Raw genomic sequence first — 25744 nt, 5'->3', positions numbered from 1 at the left:
CAGCCACAGCCCTCATGTGCCAGCCACAGCCCTCATGTGACAGCCACAGCCCTCATGTGACAGCCACAGCCCTCATGTGACAGCCACAGCCCTCATGTGACAGCCACAGCCCTCATGTGCCTTCCAGCCCTCTTCGAGACACAAGCAGCCCCAGGCTCACTCTGCTTCCACAGGCAATTTAATTCATGAAAAAGGTGAGTCCTTCTATACTAAAAGAAATAGGAAATAAATAGGAACAGTGCCTCTAATGGTCCACATGAGTGATGAATCTGTTGCGTAGCTCAATTTTAGGCACTTCCTTTACCATTCTCAGATCTAAAGCACATCTTAGTTTATTTCTTATCTCATTGATCCTTTAGTTAACTGCACTTTGCAGGTATTTCCTAACACACTGAGGCATAAGAAAGTGGTTCACTGCAATCAAGTATGATTACCTACAGAAATCAGGACACTCTGAAAATGTGAATTTGCTTGTTTTTTAAAGGATGGAAATAGAATTGAATAGTATTATTGAAGTAGAATAACATGGATTGAAAGCGACCTCAAAAGATAACTGGTCCACCCTTTTGTGGAAAAGTGAGCCTAGCTGAGCTTATCTAGCACCTTGTTCATTTGTCCCTTGAACAATCCCACCATGTCCCGTGGGGTTATTCTAAATGATTGTTGTCAATGTAAAAAAATCTCTTCTATGGAGATGAAACCTCTCCCAGCTCAACTTGCACCCACTCTCCCTTGTCTTCTCCATGTGACTTATGGTTGAGAGCCTCAGTCCTCCTTAAAGTACTGGAAAACTGTGATAAAGTCCCCTGAGAACAACCTTCACTTCTCCAGAGTGAAAAGACCTTTTGCCTTCACTCATTACCCCCAGGACAGGTCCTCCAGCCCGCCTTTGGACCTTTCCAGTCTGTCCACCTCTTTCTGAATTGTGGGGAGCTGAACTGGACACAGCTCTCCAGGGGCAGCCTGACACCTGCTGAGTGTGAGGATCCCATCTCTATCTCAGCCAGCCGTGCCCCCGTGGGTGCAGCCCAGGATCTGATTTTCCTCATTGCTGCAGCCCTGCTCTGCTGGCTCAGGGTCACCACGTGGAGCACCAGGGCCCCCAGGTCCCTCTCAGCAAGGCTCCCCAGGCACACAGTTCCTGTGCTGGGCTCTTTGGTTGTGTCAGCCAGTGCAGGAGCTGCCACTTGCCTTTGTTAAACCTGATGCTGTTATTGCTGGCCCACTTTCCAGCCTGTGCAGGTCTCCAAGGAATAGGAGGCTCAGCACTGAGAACAGACAGGTTGCTCTGAATTCCAGCACTAGAGGCATGGAGTTGAGCTGGGATCAAGCTGTCAGGGTAGCACAGCTTTTCAGAGTAGCCCATGTTTAACATTGAGATCAAGCAGCAAAACGAATGGTTAGTGCCCTCCCTCCATCAACCCCACTGGCATGTGGTATGTTTACAGCATCGGTCCACAGAATGGGAAAAAGATTAATTTATTAAATTTAAAAGAAGTGTAAATCAATTCCTGTATTTTTTTAAATTCTTTCACACTCTGTGATCTCCAAAGGAAGGATCTTGAACTTCTCTAGTGTGTTGAGCTCTCTTTGACAGATGTTTTGCAGGAAATTTAAGAGGTAAGTCATCTTGCCGCTGTTTTATCTGAAGCATAAACAATAAAGAAGAAATCTGACATACCTAATGCAAATAAAGTAACTTAGTCACAACATTTTAAAACTTCTCTGCTCCTTCCAAAGCATAGCAGGATCAAAAAAACCCCAAAGTTTCAGACTCTGTAAAATGAAATTCATGGCTTGTTTAATGGCATATAAAACTTATCAGTTTTATGCTTTAAGTCAGAATTTAGAAAGAATAATGAACCCACGAACCTACACCATCCCCAGAAATAGTATTATTCTTACTTGTCCTAAAAACTGGCAGGGTGTCATCTCATTTTTCCATTCTGGTACAAGCAGACAGAGGATTAAAACAAGGTAAAAACCAATCTTAAGTAAAACAGACATGGCTCAGGGCTCAAACCAGAGACAGATCAGTTATCTTGTGACTCCATGCTCCAAAAGCCTGGTAAACAGAATCACTGTTTATTGCACAAACCTTGAGCTTACAAAAACTGTTTTCAAAGATTTATATTTTAGCCTTTTATTTTCCTTATAACATAATTCATGCTATTCTTATCTTTTTTAGGTGTATGAAACCAAATAAATAGCTTAAAAAAATTTACAGTGCATCAAGGTAATCAATATCCTTCATCATCAGGTTATGTTCATGCACCCCTTCCATCTCAACTAAGAAGGATAAACTTTTCACAGTTATTCAAATGGTTTGCAAGCACTGACATCCTGTTTACTGTTCAAGTCAGTTCAGATGCAGCTCTGAATTTTAGGATTAAATGTGTCCATTACAGAGGTTGCTATGGCAACAACTATACTTTAAAACTGAAATGTTAGTTTCATTACAGACTCCCTTTTCTTTTCCTGGTCATAGCCAGTAACCAGCTCATCATGCCAAGTGTTTGGGATATGCCAAGTCAACTGATTTAATTTTGGTCATTTGCACAGCATCCACCCAAGCATCCCTGAATTCTGTGCTTTGTTTTGAACACAATGCAATACACCCCTGGCCTGTGCATACCAACCTCATTTGTGCTACATATTTTGATTCAATATTTAACGCAGGGTCCAAAATTTAAGCTCAGGTTGTTTTATAGGTCCCAATTCAAGCAGAAAGCTTGGGACACTTTGAAAAAAGAAGGACCATACAATTCTGAACCAATTTTTCTTCTGACTTTAGTGTTTCATCTGTTTCAGAGGCCTCTGAGAAAATGAGATAGGCAGGTACTGCTTGGACTTCAAGCACTACTGATTATCTCTGCATCATAATTCAGTGCTTTTGCTGCTTGACAATCTCATGATATTATTTGCACTCACATGGTTCCCTTTTCCCTCCCAAATCACTAGAACTCAAACAAACGTCCTTGGTTTCCAGCTGCTAAATGAAATGGTTTGTCTAGGGTGGTTAACTGAGAATTGCAGTGTGTACTAGAGTTTGTGGCATTTAAAATTTGCAAAATCCTGGTGAAGAAAACTGCAGCAACTCCCTCAGACCTTGCAAGTAAAGGCTGGTGCAGGCAGTCCATGGTGTACCAGAAGGATTTGGCTGTAACCCATCATCCTCTCTACATTTAGCTGTTCCCATTCTCTCTTTCCATTCCCTTCCCTCTCCCCTCTCCCCTCTCTGGCTGCCAGGAAGGCACTATCTCAGGCCAGCACAGCCAGTTCTGCAGCTGCTGCAGCTCCTGGGAGCGATGCAGGGCCAGCCAAGGTTTGGCACCCAGCTAGCAGCGAGGAGGCAGCGCCTGCTGCATCCCAAGAGCCCGGCCAGCTCCATCTGGGAGCTCCTGGGATCCCTCTGCCAGCACATCTCTGCTGCTGTCAACACCTGGGAAGAGACAGAGCCAATGACATCCTGTGCTCTGTCCCCCTGAGCAGCACCAACGTCATTAATTCCTTGGCAATGAGACAATCCTTAGGAAAAATCATCACACCTACCTTAATTAATTTGCCAATCTTTGAATTAAATTTTTAATCATACTTATTCCAAGCGCCTTTTGTTTCAGATTGAGTGTTGTTTTTAAAATGCTCACATTCTGCTGATAAAAATAATACAATGTGTTTCTTCAAGATGATTGGCTGTGGCAATTCTATTAATAACTTCTTAATGAAGTGCAAGGTTTTTAATATGTCTTAATCTAAGCTGTGCTAACATTTCAGTGTAAGGGGAATTAATTCAGGAACTTCAGATATGGTTTTCATTTAAACAAGATTCTGTGAGTGATCCAAGATTCATGCATCCTCACAGTTTTCTACCTGAAAAGGAATTTTACAAGAGAAGACTTCTATTTTATTGTTTATTTACTTTGAAGAAACAAAAGCTATCCATTAAAAGGATAAATTCATATTTTTTGTCAGGAGCTTGAACACAATGTTCTCACTCTTCCTTTTCCTTCCCCCAAACAATGTTCTAGACATTGCTGATACACAGCCATGGCATTCACAAGCATATTAAAGTTATTTACAAAATTGTTGGAGGCAGAGAAAGTCTCGAGTACATGTCCCAGAACACATTGCCTTCAGAAACTCTAGTTATAAAGTCATTTCCTCTAGTTCAATCAGAGTCCTGAAATGCTTCAAATGGCACTGTATAAACAAAGCAAAATATTAAACAACATCCTCCCTGTTTCCCTCAGCAAGTGAATAACTCTGTATTTCCCAAGGCTTCATAAGACCTGGAAGAAAATGAAGCTCAAAGATTAAACTAGGACCTTGAGAGAATAACTGCAGAATATTGCCACACTACATTTCAGCTTCAACTAAAAACCAAAAAATTAAATTTATGGCTCGCAGATGAGTGCCTGCAACTTAAAAATACTGCTGCATCTCATTTTGACTTGTTCAATGGAAATATTATCAGCACTGTCTATTAATTCATATATCTGATCTGTTCTGTGACAGGAAAAAACAGTTTTCTTTCTCCTTGTAAGCTGGTTTTATTAGATGATAGAGGAAATGCCAAGGGAAGAAAAGAAAACTCTACAGATAAATAGAAGAGCTCATGTGTAAAAATAGTTTCAGGAAAAGCAAACCCCACAGGTTTCAGTTCTGTTCAATGGATCCAGCCTGAAACACACATCAATCCAAACAAAAGAAAGAAAAAAATAAAGAACAAAACAAAAAACAACCAATGCCCCCCCAACAAACAAATGAACAAACCCAAACCCTCCCCCAAACCACACAATAACAAATAAGCAACAAAAGGCTTCAGCTCAGGTGTGACCCATACCATAAATTCAGATTTTATGCAACCAGGATAGTTCCAAAGCCATTTTTCTCATTAAGCAAATCCTGAGTATGTTGCTTTCACATTCTTGAGCATAATTCAAATGTGTGTCAAAAATAGAAGGGAAATGGCCACACAGTGCAGCACAGATGACATTAGTGAAACCTCTTAATGCTTACTTTGTTTTTCCTTTTATCTTAAATTATTTTTTATCTGAAGAGATCTTCTGCCAGAAGACTACAAGCAAAATTGTAAACTTATCATTTACCTTATCCTTTGCCAAAATATATATCTTCTTGTGGCTGTGAATGAATTTTCAATAGTTAAGTGGGAAAATAAAGGTAAAACGTAAAACCACAATTCCTTGCTCTTTTTGGTATTCCTTGCATTTCTTCTTCATGGCAGAGACAACTTAATTTTTCCATATTAAATTAAAATTAAATTTACTTTTAGAGAAGGGTAAGTAAGTCAGTGCCAAAGCAGAAAGCCCCAGCTTCATGACCACTGATCTCAGCCAGCAGACTCAAATCAGTCAGTGAGATTTTGTTCTCACCAAAAGTCAGCCAGGAAGTTGCAGTACACATAAAAGATGAAGAAGCTCAGATGCAAAACCAGAGCTTTCTGATGGGACATAATTTTCACCCACAACTACTATTATTCATATTACTATATTACTATATTACTATTATTACTACCCACAACTGCTGACTTTAATTATTAGCACTGCACATGTGCTCAAAGCTGAGTTATATAGTTATGCTATAACATCCCACCTAAGGATGTGTAAATGCAATGCAATTATTTATATACTAATTTATTAAATGGTGTTTTTTGGTGGGGGGAATAGGAAATAGTCACCTTTTGCAGTAAGCCTGAAAAGAAAAATTATTTAAGATGGGGAAATGATAGCTATATCTCTAAAAAAAAAGTGGTAATTCCATAATCCAAGACAATCTGGATGTGAGGAAGTGTAACAGTTTGAATAACTTCACATCCAGAGCTCAGTAGGATGAACCTGTTCTCTGCTTTCCTTAGAGGCAGCTGAAAGGAGTCCCTGGAAAAGGGGTCCCACCGTGCTCCCTGGGGGTTCATGGCAGTCTTGAGCAGATAGAGAAGGATGGGATGGCCTCACCTCCAGCACTTGGTCCAGTTTTGGTCTCCACAATATAAGAAAGATATTTAGCTCTTAGAGAACATCCAGAGGAGAGTAACAAAAATGGTGAAAGTCCTTGAGGTGAAGCCGTGTGAGGAGGGGCTGAGGGCACTGGGTCTGTTCAGCCTGGAGGAGACTGAGGGGAGACCTCACTGCAGTTACAGCTTCATTGTGTGGGGAACAGGAGGGGCAGGCACTGATCTCTGCTCTGTGGTGACAGTGACAGAGCCCAGGGAACGGCCTGAAGTTGTGTCAGGGGAGGTTTGGGTTTGATTTTAGGAAAAGTTTCTTCCCCCAGAGGGTGTTTGGGCACTGAACAGGCTCCCCAGGGCAGTGGTCACAGCACCAGCCTGACAGAGCTCAGGACGTGCTCAGACATCACCCCTCAGGTACATGGTGTGACTCCTGGGGTTGTCTTGTGCAGGGCCAGGACTTGGACCTGAAAATCCCTGTGGTTCCCTTCCACTCTATGATTTTATGATTCAGGCATGCACATTAAATAAAGTCACTTTTTCAAAGGGAATAACTCTGAATGGTTTCTTCTGAACACAAGTAGGCACTCAAGGAACAGAAAGAAGAATCTGTGTTGCAGACTCCTGTTTCAGACAGCCCTGGAGAGCTAAGGAAAAGTTCACTTTTTAATGTAATTTAAATAAAAATTAGCTGGGATTCTACAGAGAAAAGCTTACCTCCCCTGCTCCATCTCCCATTCACATCTGCAGAGGCACCAGTGACTCACACTGCTGTTCCCTACACAGTGCAGAGCACCTCACCAAATCCTTTAGCCCAGTTACAGGAGAAACTGTTTTCTTCCTGCTGTCTAAAGAGAGGATAACTCATTTCAATATATTTGCACCTATAAAAGACCCTTCCTGTGCTGTCATCTTGCAAAAAGCTTCTGTCTAGTGACAGCAACATGGTAAATCTTGTAAAGCGACTGCCTGCACATCCACAAACAGGTAACACAAGGCATCACTAAGTGGTTTTTACTCAGATAAACCTTTTCATATGGGTTTCCAGGAAGCTTACTATGGGAAAGTGAAATCTGTCTATGTCCTGACAGATATTTTCTGGGCTTGGAGCAGCAAGATGTGGGACAGATGTGAGCAGGGCCACACTCAGGATTAATGAGCTGCCTCAGAAGTTGTGCAGCGATGGGTGACTCATTCAGTGCTTCGGTGTTCACAGGTGGGATGCATCAAATTAAATGTAGAGCTTTTAGGGCATGAGTTTTCAAGTAGGAGCCTGAAGTAAATGACAGCAATTGGCCCCCAAAATTATCATTTATTTCCTTTCACTAGAAAGATGATCTATTTTGTAAAGCTCTAAAATAAGTCAGATGAACCCTGAGTGATTGCAGTAAGAATATGCAGGAGGGAGAGGGGCTTGGAGTACCTCTATTTTTATGATCTCACACTTGTCTTTACAGATGACCTGACTGTGATGTTTAGCTGCCTCTGGATATCACTGATTGAGTACTGGAGAAAGAGCATCTTCACTAGCCTTGCCCTCTACCAGAGATAATCAGCCCAGGTGATTCAAAAACACAAACTATAAAGATAGCCTTCAGGTCAGCAGTTTCAGTGGCTGTTTCAGAATCTCTCAGGCAAACAAGAATTTCATAAATGTGGTCTTGAAGCCATTTTAAATCCTTCTGGTTACTGCTAGAGTCAAATATTAACTTTATTAATACAATTACTGGAAGGGATAAGGGGAAATAGTAGCTGCTTTTAGTAAAACACAACGAGCCAATTTTTATTAATGTTTTGTGTGTGAAATTATGATAGTGTTGAAATGATCTTCAGCCTGCCTTTGAGGATAACAAAAAGCACAGCAGCAAATGCTGAGTACTTGAGATATTCTCTCTCTGCTCTGTGATTTTTCATTTCACAGACACTTATGAATTACCACAGTTATTTCACAGCCTCAGTACCTGTTCTCAACAGCATTATGGAAGAAATATAATTTCCCACCCCTCTGGTATCATGGTGGATGTGCACTTAGCATGAAGAGCATTTTAGGTATTCCTTAATATATTTGTATAGGGTTAACTTGAAGTGCAAAAGAGTTTGAGAAACCACTGGAGTGTGACAATGCAGCACAACAGTAGAGGATGTCCTTCCATCAGAAGTGGGCAAGTGTCAGACCTAACACAGAAACACCACGATCTCCTCAAATCAACTCAGACAACCAGGTCACTTCAGCATTCTGGTGAAACTCTCAGCTGGAATAAATGGGCAGGATCTACCACTGCCTACTTCTGTTTTTTGCCCTCAGCAGTGGGGTAGAGCCTTGCTTCTAAATCAGGGTTGTATAATGTAATCAAATCTGTTGTATGAGTTAATCCTTTACCCAGAGGGAATGCATAAATCTCTGTCACAAGGAGAAAACAAGTTTGTCCCATAACATCTCAAGTAGAATTCCAGCATCCCTGCACTGGGACCAGGAGGGAGCATACAGCAGGGCAAGATACATAAAAAGGAGGGATATTGCTAGGATGAGATTTCTGCCTGGGATCCACTTCTGCTGGATGACTCTATTGCAGCAGAACAGAAAAAAAGGTTCACTCATGTATTTACAGGAATTTCTTTTTAATCTGTGGTCAGAGAGTCAATGGTCAAGTACCTTTCCACTGTCTGTGTGATGGGTTTTGGTAGCTGTGAAATTACACACTGTCAGAGGTGAGGGAGGGGAACAGGATCTGTTCACCACTGCTGGTTAAATGAAAACCCAAGAGCACACTCTAGCTCACACTATGAAGTTTGCTTGTGGAGCTACACTTTTTTATCTTGGACATCAGTAAAACTTCACACAGTCTGACTCAGAAGCCTTACTAATGCTTGGAAGCTGGTTTCTCTGATGAACCCAGTATTCAAGAATATATATATTGCAACACCATGGAATATGAAACTTCTAATTTCAAAATCCTTAAATGTTTTTTTTTTCATTTTTTTGGTGAAGCAGGCTTCTTCCTTTAGCTTCTCAGTATTGTTCCTGTTACCAATAATGGAACAGATCTATAATTAAATCTTTTTAACAAGGTTCATTCTTAATCAGTTTTCTCTTAAATTTAACATAGAGGCATAAAGGTAGTCATTTCCTTTGAAGTTAAACAAAAATATTTATAACTGTTTTCTCCAGAGCTCACAGTAATTATATTGAAATTTTTATTTGGTGAGAAATAGTTGCAGGAATTTGATAACTTAAGTCACAATCTTATGTCTTCATTTATCCAGCACTGGTTAGCATAACTCCTGCTTCATCACCTCAGAAAATCTCTGATTTCAGAGCTACAACTTGCCAAAAAAATGTCTGCAGAAACTGTTTGTAGATGACTGCTTTGATGGTACTTTTCTAAGAGACAGTGGAACTTCACTATTGTGTAAAAATGATAAGAGAAAAGAAAAATATTCACAGAAGTCAGGGAAACTCAGCAACACATGAATGTCCAAAATGAGCCTAGTTGTATAGAACCAAAAAAAATGTTTTTCACTTTTCAAGAATGAGAAATTTACAAATTACAAAACCTAAGAAAATATGCAAAAAATACCTAAAGCAAGCAGTAAAATTGATAAAGGAATTAAAGCTTTCCACTTATGCCAAATTATAGGCCAAGTTGAGAGAATAAGATCTTATTAGATATTGTTTGCAATATGGAAAAATGGGAACGCTGGAGCCAGTCAATGGATTTTAGTCAGTTAATTGGAGCAATTCCCATCCAGCATTTCTTATTTCCTGAGATTTAGGAAAATATTTCAGAACAAAAAATCTTCATACAGCATAACAAATTCAACTTCAGTAGGTATTGCCTGAAAATGGGCCGTTTGAGAAACATTACTTCACATTTAAATGAAGCTCAGGAGAACTTTTGTTCATTAAAAGATCAATTAATTTCTTAAAATATGACATTTGTTTCACAAGCACAACTAGCACTGGAATCAACAAGTTGGCAATTAAGTACTTACACCTTTGTCAATACAATGATAAATCATAGTTTATTTTACTAACATAGGGATATTTTCAATAAACATGAAAAACAATCATGCCAAGTGCCATGAGAAAAACAATTCTGGAGATTAGTTGATAGCTAATCATCAATGCTGATTTTGTTTCCCAAACATGAGCTCCACATACATTTCTTGTTTCAAGAAGGTAGCTGATTTGTACCAAAGCCTGACAATTTTGAAAGTGAATGTCTTTTGATGATGTAAAAACTTTCCAAATCAAAGGCCTGATGATTTCCTATTGCAAAAAACTGGACCATATTCATTTCCTAAAACACTATGTTAGAAATGGAGCTGTTGCAAATTTGAAGAATATTAAAACAAACTCCACTGAAAGGGGACAGGGGAGGATTCCTCCTCATCATCATTCTTCATGCCAACATCACTTTCTGAGCCTCTCGCACCACAGAATAAAATGTCATCATGGAAGCCCCTGTGAACAGCTAGCAAATTAAAGAGCAATTATTATATGAATTATGGACCCCAGCTACATCTCTACCACCAACCATTAGTTGCCAAAAAACCCATTGTGTTACTGATACAGAGAGGGGAAAAACCAAAATGCAGTCTGGTTTTCTGCTGGTTTTCCTAACAAAGTGCATGTGTTAATCACCTTTTTAGTAGTCTCATAAAGAAAACATCAAATGACTCAATGCCATATTTAGTGCATTTAAATTTCAGCAGCAAAGATGTCTGGTTTGTCACTGGCAGGTATTTTGTTCAACAGAAAGCTGAACACAAGGACATCTGCTGTCCAAAAACTGGCATCAGTAAGTGACCCTTGCAGACATGCAAAGACATTCAAATGACAGATGAAGCAAAGAAATGATGGTGGGAATTGGCACCACTTCATGGCAGTGCTCATTTTAGGGTGAGAAGCAGCAGTCTGCTGCAGCAGCCAAACAGATCCATTTTTCTCCCTTCGCATGAAGTCAAAATGACCACGCTCCCATGGGGAACAGGAGATGTGCCAAAACAGGGGGGAGATAGAAGGCAACAAGTTTGACATTTTTGCCCCCAGACAACCTCAGGCAGAGAAGAAGCAGCGAATTAGGGAGACATCCTGGGGTGCAGCAGCAGCAGCAGCAGGTCCCAGGTGACAGCACCTCGCAGTGATGCTTGTCAGGGTCCTGCAGAAGTTGGCAGTCTCAGGCCTGTCACACAGTGTCACCTGCTGCTTCTTTTGTCTCTCTTCACAATACTTGGTCACCCCAGATCAGCCAGCATTTCCACTGCTATTTGTTGGCCTGGCTACAAGAAGGCTTTGTGCTTAGCAGATGAGAACAAGTCTTGTGCCAAGTCAGATCCCAAAGCACAAAACAGACTCCTAGCTTTGGAACAATGTGTCACTTTTAGAATAATGGGTGTAATATGTCTCACGTCAAATCCATGTCAACATCTAAATCATGCTAGCCAAACTTCCAAAATTCACTAGTGATTTTTCAAGATTTATAATAAATCCAAGCTCAGTACCAACAACAGCCAACAGTAATTGCTGGAAAAATGTGTGATTGGGGAAGGGTAAAACAGAAATTACTCTTGTTACTAAATAAGGGAACTTCTTATGTTATAATCTAAATAATTCAGTGCTGTGACAGAAGTCTAATGTAAAGATGAGGGGAAACTCTCTTTTTTCTTTCACCCTCACTAGACTGAATTGCCAGTCCTCCTCTTGTTTTGTACCCCTAATGACATAAGCAGGTGAATAAAAGTGAAGTATCTGCAGCAGGAAAAAGTTGGCTTGGATGGTTTTAGGCCTAAAATAATTATTTAACAGTGACTCAACACATCTCTTCCCTGAGAAGGAATAGTGCAGCAATTACAATAAGTACCAGCTTTTTTTATTTTTGCATAGAGAAAAAAAAACCTGATTAAGAGAATGTTCTGGTTTTAGCTGGGATGGAGCTAATTTTCTTTACTGTAGCCAGTTTGGGGCTGTATTTTGGATTTGTGCTGCAAACAATGCTGACAACACAGGGTTGTTTTCATAACAGATAAACAAGTAAGAAACAAAGTTACTGCTTACTTCCAAAGCTATAAACAACAGCTGAAAATTAACATCTACTGACAATGTCCCTTGAAGATACTTTGAGATGGCTTTTACTACACCATTTAAAATGAAATGCATTCTACTGCAGTCAAGAATACAAAAGGATTAATAGCAGTATCTTTCCTTGTTTCCTCACGTCATATTTGTATTTCTGGGTAAGACAGAGTAGGGATATCCCATTTAATATTTATTATGTTGTAGAAAAATAATGGTTAATCTCAAAAGTTATTTTGAATTTTTTATTGCTTTCCCCCCATAATGCTGAGGCTGAAGACAGAATAGCAAAGAAGGATACAGATACTCCAACACAAGTAATTCCTTTTCTAAGTTAAGTTAAATTGGAAGAATTTAATATCATTAAGAGTTATGGAGGGTTTTAACCATGGATAACACATGGTTTCTTGTATGACCAATTATTCCCTGGGTACTCAGACACAGCACTTGGCTTTCCATACCTAGAATTTATATGAGATTTAAAAATCCTTAAAAATGGAGAAAGCTGCTTCTGTTATATCATTTGCTTCAAGACGAAAGCAAAAATCTCAAAACATTGTCTTTGAATTTTTTAAATTGTGTAACACAGGCCCAGGACAGTGAAATGAGAAATCCAATGATTACAGAATGCCAAGTAAGGAACTTGCCTGAGCTGACATATTTTGCACTGTGGTAGTTTCTTTCTGTAGATCAGGTGTTCAAGCAAGGTGCAGCTAAGCAGGAGAGCCTGTTTCTGCTCTTACCTCAGAGGGTATTCAGGTGAATTCACGTGGAGGTGCAAAAAAAGTGCAACATATTTAGGAACATTTGCTGAAGGGCTCTCAAAGTTGTTGAGAAGAGCCAGATGATAGCAAGACTCAGATATTTTGTACTCCCACCTGGCCCCAGCTGCAGACACACAGAATTAGCTCCTGCTCATGGGAACAAAATGGCAAAGAGGAAAATGCAGAGTTGGGAAGTGCCCACATCTTCCATCACCCTTCAGGAGTGCCATTTCCTTGTGATAGGTTATGTAAATATTCAAAAAACCACATCTTTTTCATGATAAACCCATGACCTAAAAAGCCAAGACAAAGACAGGAAGAATAAAACAAATACAGAGTGAGGTGAAATGATTTACACAAGAAATTAGGAACAGTGTTGTTCCCACCATATTTCAAACTTTCTGGTTTTGTTTTTGACCTGAGAAACCCTTTCATGCTCAGGGTTGTCTCTTTTCTGGTTTAATAAAATCTGATTTTGTACGTGTATGCAGACTTTTCCATGTAAATTTTGCACTAACCTGTTAGCTAAAACAATCCAGTAATATCAGGCAGGGATCAAAAAGTTTTTGGAGTACATTCTAACACTTTATCCATATCTTCCCATATTAATCATGTGTCTTTTAAGACTGTGAACAGATATTTCTGTGGGATGAATTTACAGTGTTATTTGGACCACTTTTTCCAACTAAATGTTCAGGGGACTCTGGGTATGGGGGTGAAGGCTGTTAACAACCTGACCAGGTAGTCAGACACTGTTAGTGTCTGAATTGTAGTGAATTGTATACCTAAAGCTACCAAAATGGAAGGATTCAGCTGAAAATGTGAGGACAGCAGACAGAGCAGAGTTAAGCTCTCACATGAGAGACAAATACATGAGTATGACACGTTCAAAGCAGGCAGGGATTACATCTGTTTGCAGCCCAGGCTTTCTTGCTGTAGCAGAAGGTGATCCTGCACCTTGTCAGAAACCTTCAAGGAGCTCAAGATCAGCTCTCAAATGCCTGGTGTGCTGCAAAAAAAAACCCAAACAAAAAAAAGTTAGGACCCCAATAAATTCCTAGCTGGATTTTATGGAATTTGTTTCAAGTGTCCCCCAAAACTGTCATGCAGGACAACAATAAACTGGAATATCAGAAGAGCTGAACCATCCAGACAGAAACTGCAGAAAAGTCAAGGGTTAAACCAATGAATCAGAAACTTCATGGGTTACTTTTCACAGGCTAAAAAAATCAGAACAAAATGGAGAAATCACTATGTTTAATTTTAAAGCAGTACTTGGGGAGGTGAGCCAGGTATCCATAATTAGGCAAGCTTTTTAAGTAATTGCCCATTAAGACTTCCAAAAGAAAGACAAAACTGATAACAGTGAATTCTGCAGAATTTCTGGATAAAAACCAAAGGCAATCAGTGTTGAAAAGGGATTCCCAAAGAAAATGTGTTTTTGGGGTGATCTTTTTTTCATTATTGTTGTGTTTTAAGTGCAGAAGAACCAACACACATCAGTGAAAAAGATGCCTATTAGGTGATCAAAGCAAGTGCCACTGGCTTGGAGGACATCATTGCATTGATATGCTGCAGATCACCTGTTTTAAAAGGCAGTTTAAAAAAGCTTTGCACAATATGCTTTAGGATTTACACTGAATTAGGATTGATTTCTTTAATGGCCACAGTGGAGCAAGAGAAAAAGAATGACTCAGACAAATGTGGGTCCACACAACCAGAATTATATTTTATAAAACCACTCTGTACCTGCAGTGTACTCCAACTTGCAGTCAAAGCCAGTATTATGTATCAATTGATTTTTATATGCTGAAATGCAGCTTCTAAGGGCACCCCGCTGCACTGTAGCAGAGTGAGAGATTTTGTAACCCTCCCAATTAAGTGAACTGTACTGCATAGGAAACCCTGAGAAGTTATCATAAATCAATAAACCAAACCATAACTAAAAAAATTCTTAAATAGTAAAGATCAAGATAATTCAGTATGATGCATTAGTTTATAATAAGTCATAATTCTAATAAAATTAATGAACAAACATTCATTAGGGCAAATAACTCAATCAGACAAGACAAAAAAATCTTACACCATATTTACATAATTATTATTCCATAATTATTATTCACATTTCCTCATCCTCTTAAGTCCCATTAAGTGTATACATTTTACAGGATAACTCTCATTTCAAAATATTCAAGGACATGCAATGAAACAATTATTTTTTAACAGAGAGAGGCAGAAAAAAAAATTGTATTGTAAAAGAAGAGTTAAGGAAAAAGGAAGCTGAAAAACTGAGTATACCTTATGGTGTTCACAGTCACTGCTTGCAGTCCTTTAACTTCATCTCCCCCATCTGGGAATTAAAAGGAGGAAAAAGCAAGCAAGTGCATTTCTCCCAGGCAGTGGTGTTTGCTCAGCATTTAGAAAGACTGCATAAGATTGGATCTGGCTTCTATAGGTCCAAGTGAAACTTTATCTCAGCAACCACATGGCAAAGGGGAAAAATAAATATGTCAAAAAGAAAATGTGCCCTTAAAAACCAAACCTGCCTGGGGATCTTGCTTGAGACAATGAAAGCTTTTTCAGAATCCCAGAACCACAAAACATTCTGAGTTGGAAGGGCCCCACTGGTGCTTTCAGGGGAGCCAGAAGCAAGATGTTCTGTCAGGGAAGCAGGATCTGTACTACTCTGAGAACTCACTGGAAAGCCACAATCAACACATTTCCTTCAACAGAGGTGACACAGAGCATGCTGGAGCCATTGTAAGGGCTGCAGTGGAGAAAAGCACAGGGAGGAGATGTAATAGAGAGTATAAATAGAAATCACACATAAAGATGTTCACAATGGGTATTTATAGTAACTAGCAAAGCTTCCTCTACATCTGTGTCACTCTGTTCACCTTAAAAGGAAACAAAACAAACAACAAAAAACCAAAACAAAACCCAAAAACAAACAAACAGACAAACAAGAGCTTTAGATTAGGCATTTAAATAAATTTACATAGAGTACTTAATCAGGTTGCTTAATTAGCAGCTACCCAGTTTTGTTTGAGGTTTTAATCTGATTGCCCAGACAACCCCCATCCTTCTAGCAGCACGTGGAAGTGTGCCTTACATAGCTGTGATGTCTCTGCCTGCAAATGACCACAAGACCTCTGCCACCACTCATAAATATAAAGAAAGCTTGAGGCATCTGTGAAAAACTTTACTTGATATATTGAGAAACTCTTAATGAATAATGGCCATTTGCTTCCATTTTCAGCTCATTAGAGAAGCTGTCCACGCCAGAGATTTGCTATTTATTTGTCAAGCCAGAGTGTTATTCCTGGATATTACTTCAACAGCAGCCCTTCTATATATCACCACTTCCATAAAATGCTTTACATCACAACAAAGAGTTTCCACAGTGACTGGTCCTAATACTCTTGAGCTATATTTGATACTCAGCTTGAGGTCAGTCAGAGGTTTTCATGGGAAGCCATATGTCACTTTCTAAAGAATGGTGTTTCTTCAGATCTCTTCAGGTGGAAGATCTCTTCAGCTTTCTTCAGCTTTCTTCAGATCTCTTCAGCTTTTATACATGGAGCCACTAAGGAAAAACTGTAATCCCAGATTTTTAATAATGGGTACCTACGGAAAGAATGTCCCCATATTAACAGACCTACATGAGCAGATCTAGGACCTATGTTAATTCCTTGGACACGAGGAAAGTTCACTGTCCTACAGGTGCAGAACATCACAGCAGCTAACATGGATTAACAGAAACACCAAGAAACCCCAAGAAACCCCCCCTGCACTTCTGATGGGAAGGTTCATGGCCCACAGTTCTGGATTACTCTCCTCCTGAAATACCTCTTTTTTCATCCAAAGAACGGGAGGGAAAAGTAAGGATTTGTACTCATGGCAATATTTGATTAGTTTAACACCTGTTCACTGGAAATTAGACAGTAGGTGGATTTTTTTTATTGAGACTGCTGCATGGCCATCTGAACATAAAGATTTTTACCACTTCTGACTTGAGTCTGGTATAAACAGCTGTCCTAGAACAGAATGACTCCACTTTACATTAACATACCTTTGCCTCATGCCTGGATTTCCTTTTTGTAAGGTTTTCTACCTGGAGGTGCTTAGAGAGGCAGCAGCAGAGTTATTTTTATTTAAGAGAGATTCAAGAAATATATCAGGAAATATATTGAAAAAAAAAAGGAGAAACAACAATCTAAAAGAAAAGTCATTTTCCAATAGTAAAGCTAAACAAGTGCTCCCTAACTACTAACTGCACATGCTGCTCTCATGAAAGAACAGTGAGACCATTTGCTGCTATTTCCTAGGTAACAATCGTACATACAGAAATAAATCCCACTGAATTCTTGTGAATTAGCCTTAAAAAATAGATTACCCATGAATACAATCCATACTATAAGTCATGCTGTGCAAAAGCTGAAGGAATTAGTAAGGTATTCTTAGTTCTTTGATAAGGTGCAGCAGCAGCCTGTGCTACCTTAGTGACTTAGAGGGAAAGGAAGAGTTTTTCAAATACACTTGTTGCAGAAATGGGGATTTGTTAACCTTATACCACTTACATTTTAAAAGTACAGATAATTATAAACAAGGTAAGAAAACCCTACCAAATGGGTTTAAGTGGGATATTTATAAGGTCTCTTTTTTATTTTTTTTCTTAGCAGCTAAATATGTACTACACAACTTTAATGAGGCAGCACAAACAGGAACTATCTCAAAAGACATTCACCCAGAGATAACACAATCCAATTTCTGTTTGGTTCAGAATTTAACTCACAGTAGCAAACACTTATCCTGTTTAATTAAAAGAAACATTCATATAAGGAACATGAAGTTCTTGAATATGAATTTAAATGTAACAGCCTAAGAAAGCAGTTAAGATTAAGAATGGACTACAATTACAAATTAAATTATCTGCAATCCTTACACATCAGAAAATTCAATAGCTGTACAAATATTATAATCTTTGAATACCAGGTATCAGATCTCAGCCAATGCAATCTGTTCTGGATCTGTCTGTGTATAAGGAGCCTAAAATTATTCATACTGGAGTTTGAAAATCCTTCAAATCCTTCAGTAACATTTGTGGTTATATGACTCCTTCCATGACAAAGCAAAATATGGTTCTATTCTGAAATAGCTCAGTAGGTTTGTTCTGCCAGTGTTTAGCCAGATTCTGTCACTTTGCTACCAGTTTCTTAGATTTCACTAAAACTAAGGCATAAAGCTTAAATTTTTCTTTCCTTCCAGGCATATCAAGGAGGTGTCTGGGAACAACCAGACAAAGTTATCAGGAATGAATCATATTTTACCAGCCTGATTGCCTTCTACCAGTCACCTGTCAGCTGGGATGACTGCTAGGGTGGGTGATGGGAGAACTGTGGATGTTATTTATCTTGGATTTATTAAGGTCTGTGATGTATTTTCATACAGCAACCCTAGAGCTAAATTAGAGAGATATAGACTAGGAGAACAGATAGTAAATAGGCTTGAAAATTGTCTGGACAGCCAAGCTCAAAAATTAATCTCCAGACTTCAAAGTCCATCTAGTGGCCAGTAATCAGACAAACTAATTCTTCAGGAGCCAGAACTGGAACCAATCATGTCCAGGAGTTTTCATTAATTACCTGGATTGTAGGACAGAAAGTGCTCTCAGAAAGTTTGCAGATGACACCAAACTGGGGAAAATAGTAAAATACAGTGGGGAGCAAGGCTTTAATTCAGAAGGACGTCAGTAAGGTAGAGAATTTCACTAAATTCAGCAAAATCAGAAAGAGATCCTGGGATGCACCTGGGATGGGACAGCCCAATTCACAAGATACAGGATAGGAATGATTGATCAGGGAGTAGCTTTACCAAAAAAATCCTTTGAGTCCTGGTGGACAAATTCAACATGACCCAGAAATGGGCTCTTGAAGCACCCTGGGCTAGTGGAAGTGCAACCAGGAGATGCAGGAGGGTGGTCCTTCACCTCTGCTCAACACATGTGAGAGAACATCTGGAGCTCTGTGCAGTTTTGGGCTCCCCAGTACATGGAAGACAGGAACATCCCAGAGCAAGCCCAGTGCAGGCCAGGGTGGTCCAGGGGATGGAGCACTTGGCAGAGGGGACCAGCTGAGAGATGAGAGTTTGTTAAGCCCAGATAGGGGACAGGTCAAGGGACCCACTGCACTCTAAAGTTAATTAATGGCAGGATGTGAAGACAGACAATTCTCAAAGATGAGCAGTGGAAAGATGTAAGACACAGTGGGCATGTTGGAGTACATAAATTAGACACTGGAGCAGAGATCCAGAACTCCATCCTTGAAGGTATTCAAATTTCAGCAGGGCAGCCTTGTCTGGCTGACTCTTTTATGAGTAAGAACTGGACCAGTAGGCTTCCAGAAGCCCCTCCAAGCCCCGTGATGACCATGTGATTCTTGCTCTGGATTCAGCAAACAAAAGGGCTCAATCAGGTATATCTCAGTGTATCAGCACCTTGGTGTTTCTACCTAAACTGACAACAGAATTGTTTTCTAAAATTCTGTTTTGTGTTACCCTGAAAAATGGGCTCTGTCTGCTGAAATGATCATTGCCCCCCGTTTACTACACCTATCTGATCATGTGTATCCTCTTCCTGCTGCCTCCTAAGCTAATTAATTAAAAAGGTACCAAACCACCACAAGAATGAGGAAGACAAATGTGAAAAGATCCAGAGATGCTCACAGAACCACACAAAAAGTTTTGGGGAAATCTTAGAATTCTACATATGCTCCCTGAATCTTTAGTGTAACCCCAAACTTTCAGGTGTTCTTTCTTCTTCAGGAGGTGGACATAATTTTGCAAAGGTAAAGCAACTTCTGAAAATCCACAGTTCTCTCAAATTACCCAAAAAGAAGGCAATTTAGTGCAGGTTATTGTAAGTGACGTTGTGTGACTACCATGGCCAGGTGTAGGACTAGAAAATGAAGGTAGGAATGAAAGTAATGCAAAAGCAAAGTGGAAGAAGCACCACAGGACATTGCACATACAGCAGGTCCCCATCATACACTTCCATAGAATTTCCAGAGTCCAGTCTCATTTTAAGCTTTGTATTTTGAATCAGCCAACCAGTCAAGGATGCTCATAGTCTGAGTGCATCTGTTTTAAAACAGAATCCATGGGTTTTGACTCTGCCTTTCAAAGGGGTGACTGGCCCAGCCAAATGAATGTGTAGCCCCATCCCTTTCACAGCACCAGGTAATGTGAAAGGCTCTTTAAGGTAAGCTTGCAGCTGTTAGCTAGCAGTGATAAATGCCTTGAGTGCATTGCTGTGAATATATTATCCTCACCCTCTGATTCCCACAATAAATTAAAAGCTGGATCTGTTCAAATTGTATGTGTGTGGGGAGAAAGTTCAAAATCAGCAAGGTGTGACTGTATTTTAAAGTTAAATTTGTAGGTAGTTCTCATTTAAAGTTTTATGGGCTTGCAAAGATTGGATAATATGACAGAACAGTTAGGAGAGGATTGGGAATCCTATTTGCAGTTCTCCAGCAGGCTCAGTCCTCGGGCTGATCTGCTAATAAAGGCAACCCTTGGACCATGGAAGAACTACTGAAGCAAAGCAAGGTGTAATGGCCAGATGCAGTATTAATACCAATTGTGAATTACATATTATTTAGGCCAAGCAGTGCTATAAAAAAGGATATTTCCAGTGCTAGCTAAATGAGGGGAGAGAAGAGGAAACTGCTGACTTTAAACATGACTTGGTATGCTTGGTTTCTCTGTCTATGAACAACAGGAAAAAATATACATTTCTTACTTAAACTTCTTGATACAAAGAAAGCAGGCCAACATCTCAATAAATATCATTGTAATACATGAAAGACTGCTTAATTGTTTCAAAAAAAGATGAAATACTACTAGGAATTCAGTTAGAGCAAGGCAGAGACCAAGAATGGTGGGAAGTGGAACCAGGACAATGAGGAGGAAGCTTAGAACTGAACTATCACTCAAATACCTGTAGTATTTGTACTATGTACTCAATATATGTGGCATTAAGGTTAATCATCAGCTTGGGGGCTTGTAATGAATCCCTTGGCACTCATAGAGGGACCTGTCCAGCCTGTGGTTGGAGACAAAGGAAACATCCTTAGCCAAGGCAATTCACCTCAGTGTACTCTGGTATTTCTCTCCACCAAGGAAACAGAAGGCTCCCCTAAACGATGGGGTCTGTGTACTTATTGTATAGTAAACTTTTAAGACTCTTCCTGTGCACAAAAAGGAATTTGCACCAGACTTCTATGAAAAAATATTCCCAGCTCTAAGCAAGCAAGATAGGAGAAATGCTATGGGATAAAGATTTGAAACAGTGCACAAAGCACCAAAGCTATAAAATCCTAGTTAATATACATGAGAAAATAATTAGTATGCATTGAAGCCTTGGGAAGAAAGCAGATGCACAAGCATTTTTACTGTAGATAAACACAGTGTGGCTGCTGCTGAGTGCAAAATAGAGAAGATAACTTTTTTTCTTCTTATTCCTCGTCATGCTTGATGATCTTGCAGCAGTTTGGGATGGTAATTAAGTAACAAACTCATGGAAATTAATGTTTTACCTAGTCCATTTAATCTCATTCCCAGGATGTGAATGTATGGGATGAAATCAAGTATCCCTGTGGTGTCCCTGTGGTCTGAAAGATACTGTTGCTCTATGCTGAGAAAAGATGCAGATATAAAGATTCTCCACATTTAGGTTATGAAAAATTCCTGTGGAGGGTGTGGAGAGGTTCTGTACTAAAAATCTGTAATAAACTCTGGGAGTCTTCAATGCTGTTATAAAAGGTAATAAGAGGTAATAATTTTAATGAAAAGTAAGAACAATAGTAATTTCCTTTGCTCTCTCTGTTTTCCTTGTTTTTACTCCATTGTTCATTAGTGGTCTTTTGAGGGTGGTTGAAGACCATCCTCACAGACTTCCAGCCTTTTGAAGGAAAAGTGGATAAATTACTCTAGCCCCAGAAAAACCTATGGAGAAAACAATTTTCTTTGCCTTTTCCAGAAAATTAATGTGCAGGCTACACCAGGAATAGATTCTCTGAGAAGCTGCTGTTATCTTGGTATTTGAGCTTACTATAGATATTGACAACATATGGAGTCAAATATAATCTTTACCACTTCTCTTGACTGTTAAAATTGGATCCATAACTAAAAAGGGGTTCAGCCATAGTAGCTGCCTTCTCATCTGGCACTTACAGAACATGCTAAGCAGAAGCAGGATCTGACTTGTTTCAAGACTTGAAGTGCAAGAGAGTCATTGTTTGCCGTAGTAGTGGGAAATTTTAAAAACAGAGATCAAAAGATGCAGCCTGTGGTACACTGAAATAATTAAGAAATATGGAAAAGCAAAAAAAGGAATTCAAAGTTTGGTCTATTCTCTGTCATTGTTGAAGATAAATCAAAGAGAAAGGAAATTTAGGGTCAGACTGTAGCTTACACCGAGAATTAAGGTGATTGATTTTATATCATTTGCAAGTGCTCATGTTTGAAACCCAAATTAAGTCTTGAGGTCAGGAGCTTCCATCGACTCTCCTCTTGTCTGATGAGGCTGCCCAACATCCAACACACCCAGAGCTCAGTTCTCCCCATTCATGGCTGCTGGCAGGCACTGGAAGAAAGGTACAAACCAGCAGAGACAAAGGGCTTTTGTGTGGAAAAAAGAAAGAGATAAAATGTGATTCTTGGAGAGATTGTATAAATCTGACCATATCTCTAATTTCTTAGCAGCACTGGGAGGGGGAGCAGCATCAGAGTTTGAATAGAAGATATTGCCCAGTCTCCTGTGAAAAGCTTTGCCTGTGCCACCCACAGTCCTGCTGAAAACCAGCTCTGAAATGCAATCACTCGTCTTGCCAAAAGCATTCTCTTCCCCACAGTAGTCCAAACCTTCCTTCTCTCTCCCCTTGTCATTAAGCAAACATTACAAACCCATTCAGCACTTTCTATTGTTGCCAGAAGAGCATTTCTGCTACAGACTTAGGCAGCAGAAGAGGTACAAGTAGCCACATGTTCATCAGACACCTTAGTTTACACTCCTTCCAAAGCCAGCACGTATCTGAGAGCTCATCCATTTTTAAAACAAATTACACATCACTTATGACTTCTACCAAAACTGAAGCAAAGCTCAGCAGGACTGATCAATTCTCAGCAAGGACTAAATAGCATGGTGAGAGATTTCTAATGCCTGTTTAAAGGGCTTTTTAAAAATATACATATGGATACCTTTAGCTAGAACATTTCATCATGAGTATCTAAAGACAAACTGCAGTTGTCAAAATCAGAGGACAAAGGACTTTTTTTGTGATTTTTATTGTTTTGTGATAAATTTGTCACTTGCACACAGAGTATCATATCTATCTTATTTTACTGATATTTCAGGGCACGTTGTACCATACAGGAGCTGAATTCCGCATTCTTTGTGCCCCTTCAAATATCAAGACAAATTTTTCCTGCTGCTCTGGCAAACAAAGAATTTTCCAGTATCTTGAAATAAAAATGGAAAAAAAACTAAACAGGTGAAAGAGGAAAAGAGCTATCTCATGGTCTTTGTGTATGTATTACAAAGAAGAAACCACAATTTTAATTCAAGTTGCTGTTAGATGCAACTGGAATTGAAGTTCAGTAACTCTTCCAAATATTACCTAATGTGCATTTGCTCTGGGGAAAACATCTACCTCAAAATATCAGTGGAACAAAAAAGTAATAGCACACATACATTTAAAATCAATGTCTCTGCAGACAGCATCCACTCCCCATTGTCTGCACTTTGGCTTGGGAAGTCTCTATTTTCCTCAGCCCTCCCCTGTAGAGGGTAGGAAATTGTTACAGTTGATCTGGGACAGAGAGAGAATATTCTTCACTGTGTTCCAGTTTTGTGTAACCAGTTTATGTGGACTGGGAAACTCACACTTCACGGATGTAAGCTGCTCTAAATCCCCCAAAACCAAAAGAAATCTTTTCATTGACTTCAGTGGTTTTGTATCCAGTTCATACTCTACAGTGCAATCTGTATTTCCCACTCAGATCAATAAAACACAAAGCAAAATATTCACTATGTCGTGTAATCCATCCTGTTCCAGCTCTGTAACAGACAAATGAGATGTCCTTTATTGAAGCTCACAATGAATAAATGAGACTTTCTGCAAGTTTTATATGTTCATCAATGTTCATTACTTCTCAATTGATTTTCTAAGGTCTGAGATATTCTTCTACCTGCATTTAATATATGACCTTAGTTTAGTTTTTTTGACTGCAGTTGAAAGTCTCCTGGCTCTGATTCCAGGCTGAAAGTTCCCTATTTTTTTTGTGACTTCAAGATGAAATAGTACTAACTGCATCCTTCACTAAAGAAGAGTGGATACCTTGTAACTCATCAAAATTTTATAGGCAAATGAATGAGCTTACTGAACAGAATATCTCTACCAGTAAAAAATTTCAATTTAGTAAACAGAATATTCACAGAAAGCAAAAACTGAATCCACCCATAGGGTTGAAATTGAGAAATCCTTTTTTATTAATCTTGTGGTTGAATCAGGGAACAAAAATGGTGGCACTATGAGTGACACAAATAATTTAATTGTCTTAAAATTTCAAAGCCAAACATTCAGGATGGCTGACTTGCATTTTTCAGATCAAAAGTTGCAAGAATTATTAATTAACTATTTTGAAATATAAGTTAATTTCCACTTTTTTAATCCACCATACAGTTTGTTGAGGTCACTGATGTAAATGCATATCAGTAAGAAAAATGGCAGGTTTCCATACAAAGTGAACCTTAGGGAAGTATTTAGTGGCCTGCTGGGTCAGACTGTATCAGAATATCTGAGTCTTGTTCAGACTCCATGATTTAACATTTTTTAACATTTTCCTGAGCTGCTGTTCCATCTGCCCTGGGAAACAGGTCTTACCTGGGACTTGGAGCAGCAGCAGTGAAGGAATATCTGTTGTCTCAATTCCCAGCAGAGAGGCTGAGAGTGTGACAAGGTGCTGCAGGGACAGGGGACCCTTCCCAGCAGTGCAGCTGCTGCCCACCCCTCCTAATCTGCTGCTGAAATGGCCAGAGCTGAGAACACTCACTTCCCAAACCTTCACTGTCCAGTGGATCACTGAAATTATTTGAATTTACCATGTAGCCTCGGAAAAAATATTGAATCAGAACAACAGAGGTTGTGGACATGGTATGGTAGACAGGAACAAGAAGTCAAAGGAAAATACAGCATTACATTGAAAACAAAATCTTCCTCAAGAAATCAGGAAAGACCAGAGGCCCATTTTCAATATTCTCTCTTTTAGCTTGAAAGGAAATGTCAAGTAAATGTCAATAAAGGTGGCTAAAGCACTTTTTGGAGCAGCCATTCCTCACACAAGTCACCTTTTTCTCTGCAACCAGCACTGCCCTACTTAGAGAACAAATCTCACTGCCATCTTCATTATGAATTTGACTGGAAACTCCACAGCACAGAGGGACTGGAAATTTTCAGGGGCTGTCCTTTGGTCTTGGTTAGATTCTAGCACAACAGAGCCTTAGTTTCAGATGGAATGCTTAGCTATGATGAATATACCAGTAGCTAAAAAAATATTAATTTCAGTAATAATAGTACCCTTATTCTGATTGACCTCAATCCAAGAATACAAGTCCCAAAGATACCAGAGGAAAATTAAAACTCTCTTTTTCTAAACAGTGCTGTTTTTTGTCCTGAAAATAGAATCTCACAGATACTATAAATACATTCAGCATAATGGTTAACAGTTTCTAGCACTGCTCTGTGAATCATTTTAGCTATGCTGCTGACTCCTAAAAGTAAAACCAATTTAATTTTAATTTTAATTTTAATGTTAATTAATTTTGCTTGGAAAGATTTTTCAACATAGGGTTTGGGGTTGGTGGTTTTATTTGTTCTG

General features: G+C 39.3%; 1 long non-coding RNA gene across 1 annotated transcript; it reads left to right on the top strand.

Annotated features, from left to right (window-relative positions):
- Window positions 1–15: 15 nt before the first annotated feature.
- On the top strand, window positions 16–25744 carry LOC107213716. The gene is made up of 3 exons (XR_001524801.2): window positions 16–194; window positions 7423–7526; window positions 16065–25744. It is a non-coding gene; the product is annotated as an uncharacterized LOC107213716 (long non-coding RNA).

The sequence above is a fragment of the Parus major genome, chromosome 1 (genome assembly GCF_001522545.3).
Source record: "Parus major isolate Abel chromosome 1, Parus_major1.1, whole genome shotgun sequence".
NCBI lineage: Eukaryota > Metazoa > Chordata > Aves > Passeriformes > Paridae > Parus > Parus major.
The sequence above is the reverse complement of the archived record's forward strand: the minus strand, read 5'-3'. Positions and strand labels throughout refer to the sequence as shown.